The sequence below is a fragment of the Xenopus tropicalis genome, chromosome 1, assembly GCF_000004195.4.
Source record: "Xenopus tropicalis strain Nigerian chromosome 1, UCB_Xtro_10.0, whole genome shotgun sequence".
NCBI lineage: Eukaryota > Metazoa > Chordata > Amphibia > Anura > Pipidae > Xenopus > Xenopus tropicalis.
The window spans coordinates 11,692,597-11,699,006 of record NC_030677.2 but is presented as its reverse complement, the minus strand read 5'-3'; the positions used below and the strand labels follow the sequence as shown (position 1 = coordinate 11,699,006).

Here is a 6,410-nt window from a genome sequence, read left to right as displayed (position 1 = left end):
CTGAAGGTGAACCCACCCCTTTAATAATAAACTTGATAAACACTTTGGTTTCCATGAGCTAAAAGCTAACCTAGCTTTACATTCAGAGTAAAATACCATATAGTACAAGCCTTGCCCTGGTAAAATACTGCCCCCTAATGCTTGGGTCAGTCCCTTATATGTTTTACACTTAGACCAGGATGACTTACCTGTTTTGCACAGTCCAAAGTCTGCAAGTTGTGCATATCCGGCACCGTCTATAACAATATTGTCAGGCTTTAAATCTCTGCAATAAAGGAAATAAAATGATCAGTACAGTTACTGGTTTCTCAGCAGATGCAACAGAGAATGGCCAGTCCCAATAACCCTTACGGTATAGACTGTGTCCATTATCAGCCCAGTGTTATCAGTTATCAGTTAGGCTTATGTTAAACAGTGTATAAAGCACCAGTGTGTTTGTAGATGAAAGAGTTCTGTCTTTGTGGAGTCCGATCTGATTTATAAAAAGAGGGTATTTTTCCCCTTTAACATTTCCCAGAATATGAATATAGTAAAATACCAACAGTCCCCTGGTCACATTCAGCCACTCTGTATATAAATCATTTAAACTCTCTCTCTAGTATTTACCTGTGGACGATTCGGTTCTCATGTAAAAACTTAATTCCAAGTACAATGCAGGCTGAATAAAATCTGCAAAGAAAAAACAAAAGAAATCTCAGTATTGGAGCCATTTATCTTTAAGAAGAACCCAGTTTGGCTGTAACTCAAAGGCCAGAGAAGCTGGGAATATATGAAAGTCATAGGTCCTCCCCCCAGTGGTTGGGTCACTGCCAAATTATAAGTGGGGTGCAAAGCCATAACTTGCCCAACAATACTTACAAAGTGCTTGTATGGGGGAGGGCTCCGTTGCCCAAGTGGGAAGCCAAACTGCCCCCAGCAGCAAACTCCATCGCTATGTACACGTGATGTTCTCTCTGGAAAGCGCAGACCAAACTAACCAGGAAAGGGTTTCTGGAGTTTCTTGCCAATCTTAAAATGTCCCTTTCCAGGAAAAGGCTGAAACAAAAGGCAACCAGCAAGGAGCAAGTTACAAAGTGATTCCAATAATGGTTTTTATGGCTGATTTACTAACATAGGTGCAAAACTGCATCCATATAAACCAATCAAGAATTTGTTTTCATCAGAAAAATTAAAAGCAACTAAATGATTGGTAAATACGAGCAACTGAACCAATGTAGTTCAGGCCCTGTGCAACTAATGCAGCCCTATATGTAAAAAATACAACATCATTTACTAACCTTTCTGTCATTTGATTGCAACAGATTTGTAGCTTTTCCATCATTTTAATGGCAACGTTTTTCCCTGTCTTCTTATGTTCTGCCATAAAGACCTGAAAGGAGAGCGAGTCAATAAAGCTTCTCTGAATTTTCCAATAAACAGTCCGGTCTTAATTAGGGATCAGTAACTCACCTTTCCGAAACTTCCTTGGCCAAGCCATTTGCGGAACTGGAAATCCTCAATAGGGATCATAGAGGTCTGCTGATAACTGAAAGAAATAAAGAAGAATATAAAGTTTGGCCCAGTATCATTGTATCACTGAAGGCAATTACACTAAATACTGAGGGCCAATAATGTTTTATACTAAAGTTTTAGCTTTACTTACACAGGTTGCTGATATCCATATGCACCTTCAGTCTCCAGTCTCTCTGCCAAAACCCCTCCCTGGGGGGGACGGACTAAATCCATAGAATTTGGCGGAGCCCGAGGAAGCTAAAGGGCAAAAAGAGACTCTGTTAATTCAGATGCATTGTGGGAAAAGGTCTTTTCAGACTGAAAGTAATTCTATTATATAAATATTCTTATAGTCTCGCCATTATGTTGTAGCTAGTAATTTACTATTGGGTACTTACATTAAGTTTAACAGAACTTATTTCCTTCTCTGACTCTCTCTCTGAAATAACAGATCCACCTGCCAGACTGTTTGCTGGTACAGGACATCCTGAAAAATTAAATGAAATATTATAATCCCCCCTACACTGGGTTCTATAGAGTATGGGTTTGTGTAATGTATAGTATAAACAATAAACCACACATATACTGTACCTGAAGGCGTCTTTTGCTCATATAAGCTTCTCCTTGAATCCTGTAAAGATAAAATCATAGTATTTAGGGCAAAAGAGTGTCTATCACACTACATATTAGATACAGTAATTAAATCTTAGTTGGGATCAAGTACAGGTACTGTTTTATTATTACAGGGAAAAAGAAAATCTTTTTTAAAATTTAGAATTATTTGTCTATAATGGAGTCTATGGGAGATGGCCTTTCTGTAATTCAGAGCTTTCTGAATAACGGGTTTCCGGATAAGGTATCACATGTCTGTATCTACAATAAGACAATATACTTACACTTGAGCAATTGAAATCACTGTCTGTTCTTATATCTGACATTTGTGGACGATCCTCACATGATAATGCTGAGACATTCCCACTAGTCATATTCATCTCTTCTACCAGATGGTCAGACTGTAATTCCGAGGTCTTTCCATTCTCTTCTTCTGACTCTTCTGATAGATTCTCAGTCTGTGATAAAGTTTCACTTCCTGAAGTCGCTATTGATATTGATGTACTTTCACTGCCCGGGGAAGCCATAAGGAAACATCTTCCAGACATTAGAGGCTTAGGCTCATCTACAAGAAATCAAAATATAGTAAGTAACATTTATTAGATAGATATAAATTTGAGAGTTTGTGCCACATAAGGTATAGGGTATAGGGATTTATGTCCATTTATATAAGCATAATAAAAACCAGCGATCCATCCTATATTGTACCTGAAAATGTCTTGGCTTCTTGTACTGCAATTAGTATTGCCCCAGGGCTTGGTTCAATCATGATGGGATCATCTGTAAAGCTCTGTAAAGAGAAATATATAAAGATCAGCTGAATATGGAGGAAGACAGAGCCTGATTCACATACAGAATATCAGTGAAGCTACATGGGGAAGATCAGGGAGAGAGGTATAATCAAAGTAATTCACACCCTTTACTGTTTCAATAAGAGAAATGAAGTTAAAGGTACTTACAGAATTAGATCCCATAGTGGCACTAGTACAGGCATCTGAAGGGAATGCAACCACTTCAGTATCTGTGCCTTCGGCATCTGCAAAAATCATACAGAAATATATGTATAATGAGCATTATGTTCTTCTCAGGTACAAGTAACGTTGGCTCAGGTAATGTTAGAACAGAATGGCTAAATACATCATACACAGAAGAGGGTGGTTTGATCCTGCCCAGGGTTCTAACAATGCTCAAAACACTTTATACTAATATAATGGTATTCAGCTATGTGATTTTATTCACCTATTTATTTATATACTGAGCTTACAATAGCTGGTTAATCAGGTGTACTCACACGGCTTTATTGTCTAGGCCTGACATGTGTGTAGCAGCAACAATAATTAACTAATTGGATGGTGGCATGCAGGTTTGGAAATATATATATATATATATATATACAGGTATGGGACCTGCTATCCAGTATATTTAGGACCTGGGGTTTTCCAGATAAGGAATCTTTCGGTTATTTGGCTCTCCATACTTTAATTGTATTAAGAAAAGTATTTAAACATTAAATAAACACAATGGGATTAATCAAATAAGGATTACTTATATTTTAGTTGGGATCAAGTACAAGGTTCTGTTTTATTATTACAGAGAAAAAGGAAATATTTTTTTAAAAATGGAAGTATTTGATTAAAATGGAGTCTACAGAGGATGGCCATTCCATAATTCGGAGCTCTCTGGATAACTGGTTTCTGGATAACGGATCCCATACCTTTATTTGATACCTTTATAAGACAGGGCAGCTGAGTGCATATGTTACACTATATTTTATGTGCAGAAACAAAGGGGCCGTTATAGTGTTACTGGGCAGGGTGGATGTAGCTTTGGGCTGGGGATATATTGGGGTTACACACAGTATAACTAAACTGAAGGAGAGAGGAATTGTATAAAGAATGTACCTGGAGGATTCTCAGCTTCATCTTCTGATGAGCTTGACACTGCTTCTTTCTCTATGACCTCTCCATGGTCAGAATCATCTTCAGTGTCCTCAGCAATCACATTGAGAAGATATTTGCTTTCTATTATAGTTTCCTCCACTCTTTCTTTCACGCTTTCTACTTGCGTTTCTATCACATTTTCGATCGGTTCTTCTCTCTCAGTACGTGCTTCTGAAAATCTCACCTGTGGCACTTGGAAAAGGTGCACAGGGGTAGGCACGTAAATGTTCTCTGGTTCCTAAATGTAAAAAAATATATATATTGTTAAAAATATCTAAAAATGCATTAAGGTGAACTGATAAGACAGAAAGAGAAAAAAAGGCGCCCTAGGGCTGACTCACAGTCGCCTCGGAGATTAAAGGTTGAACCTGTAAATAAAGGGTAAAAAATGGGTGTTAGTAGGAAATCATTCCTTACACTGTTTGTATATCTCAGCAACCAAACTCTCCTACAGATATTCAGCTAGATCCCAATGTCTATTGGCTTTCATACCAATCAATGAGCAAACGCATAACCCTGTGTAGGCTGAGACCCCCCAGCTTATGTCCCTCCATTTTTACTTAGGGGGTGATTTACCAATGGCCGAGTTTGATCTTATTTCTCAACATGAGTTTTTTGCGCTTAAAAAAACTCAAATTCGAGTTATGGTTTAAAAACGTGAAGGCCTGGTATTTATTAAGTGCAAAAAAAACCAAAAACTTTGCTTTCTAAAAGCTTGCGAGTTTCTCTAGAAGTCAGTGGGAGTTGTCGTGGGCAAAGTCAGGCCGTATTCTCAAACTCAAATTTTTTGAGCTCATAAATTCTAGATATTTCCGCTTTTTTATTCGATATTAATAAATAAGTGACCATTCGATATTCGATTTAGAAAAGCAAACTTGAATTAACAAATTGATAAATCAGCCCATTAATGTTATAGAGAGAAGTCTCGGCAGCCTTACCTTGTTCTTCTTTCGAAATAAATTGCGAATTCGTTGACAACATTTATGAATTCTTCTAAACATAGTTGAAATTCCTGCGCAATAAACACACATAGTTAATTATGTCAGCTTTTAGTCATAAAAAATATACCATAAACTAGCAGTTTTAAGTTGAGTAAAGATCCAATGAGCTATCAAAAGAACCCCATACACCAGGCCGAGACCACAAATCCTATCCCAAATATATTATTAGAGTCAACTGGAAAAGGCTGCCCCAATAACCTGCTTCCCTATTGAATGGTCTCTCAGGCACTTACAGAGATAAGGGAAGGCTGAATAAAGTTGCACTGTATAGACCTTACTTTCCTGCCAGTCCTGCCTACACCACTATAGGTATTGGCCTTACGTTCAACTGATAATATGGATGGACATTGGGAATAAGTCAGCGTAGGTGCAAATTCTAAACCATGCAGGGTACAGAAGATTGTATTGGATCACATTGTATGTCCCTATAATATTACCTTTATCCCCTACTCATAATCCCATGGATATTACTCCTTAATCACACTTATACTGTATATAAAGAAAGCCCAAGTTACTATTAAATCAAGGGGCACCAAAGCTCTATTACAGACTGTCTGTACAGAGACAATAATATAAAGCTCCCAAAATTTCTCTGTAAATTTTTGGGGCCTTTCTTTTCTTTGTACAGTAACGGGCATATTTATTATAGTGTAAAAGCCAACATTGCTGGTGATATTGCTAAATTTGAACGGTCACCAAAAACTTATTGGTTTTGTTAGAAAACAAAAGCATAGATCTGAAAATCACCAGTGATTTTGGCTTGGACACTATAATAAATATATGTAATTACTGTACAAAGAAAAGAAAGGCTTTACACTAAGGTTTTTATAACTGAGGAAAACAATTTAATAATAATAATCACTTGTTGGGTGTTTTTATTATCCGGTAAATTCCCTTCAGTATTATAAAATACTAACAGCCCCCCAACAATCCCCCCAATACATATATAGGCAAGTACTTACAGATGATAAATAAATAAATCTCCCCGCGAGATGCTAGAATGTGAGTTTCTCAGCAGGGAATCTCTTCGGTATTAGTAGCAATCGGTGTGACCAACTGACACTACCAACTGATAAACACCAACTGACAGTATCCAAGCTGAGCACCTACCAGCTGCATGTTGCAGCATTGTGACATCACATAGACATCAAATGACCCCCCCCTGCACACTGACATCACAATGGAATCACATGATCCCCCTCACACAAACTTCACACTGACATCCAAATGATAAATACCAACTGTTTCCCAACTCATAGTCCCATGGATATTATTACTGTTTAATCCCACTTGTACTGAATATTGAGACAAACCAAGTTAATATTAAATTGGGGGCCCCACAGCTCTATTAAAGTCCTTCTGTACA

At 37.6% G+C, this 6,410-nt stretch overlaps 3 long non-coding RNA genes across 3 annotated transcripts; all 3 read right to left on the bottom strand.

The window, feature by feature from the left end:
- Nucleotides 1–200: 200 nt before the first annotated feature.
- On the bottom strand, nucleotides 201–985 carry LOC116408266. The gene is made up of 3 exons (XR_004220826.1): nucleotides 859–985; nucleotides 607–669; nucleotides 201–265 (listed from the first exon to the last, which is right to left on the bottom strand). It is a non-coding gene; the product is annotated as an uncharacterized LOC116408266 (long non-coding RNA).
- A 313-nt stretch (nucleotides 986–1,298) lies between these two features.
- LOC116408265 lies at nucleotides 1,299–1,745 on the bottom strand. The gene is made up of 3 exons (XR_004220825.1): nucleotides 1,643–1,745; nucleotides 1,450–1,525; nucleotides 1,299–1,369 (listed from the first exon to the last, which is right to left on the bottom strand). It is a non-coding gene; the product is annotated as an uncharacterized LOC116408265 (long non-coding RNA).
- Nucleotides 1,746–2,591: 846 nt separating this feature from the next.
- On the bottom strand, nucleotides 2,592–3,142 carry LOC116408264. Its single transcript, XR_004220824.1, has 3 exons — nucleotides 3,063–3,142; nucleotides 2,812–2,893; nucleotides 2,592–2,668 (listed from the first exon to the last, which is right to left on the bottom strand). It is a non-coding gene; the product is annotated as an uncharacterized LOC116408264 (long non-coding RNA).
- Nucleotides 3,143–6,410: the final 3,268 nt, after the last annotated feature.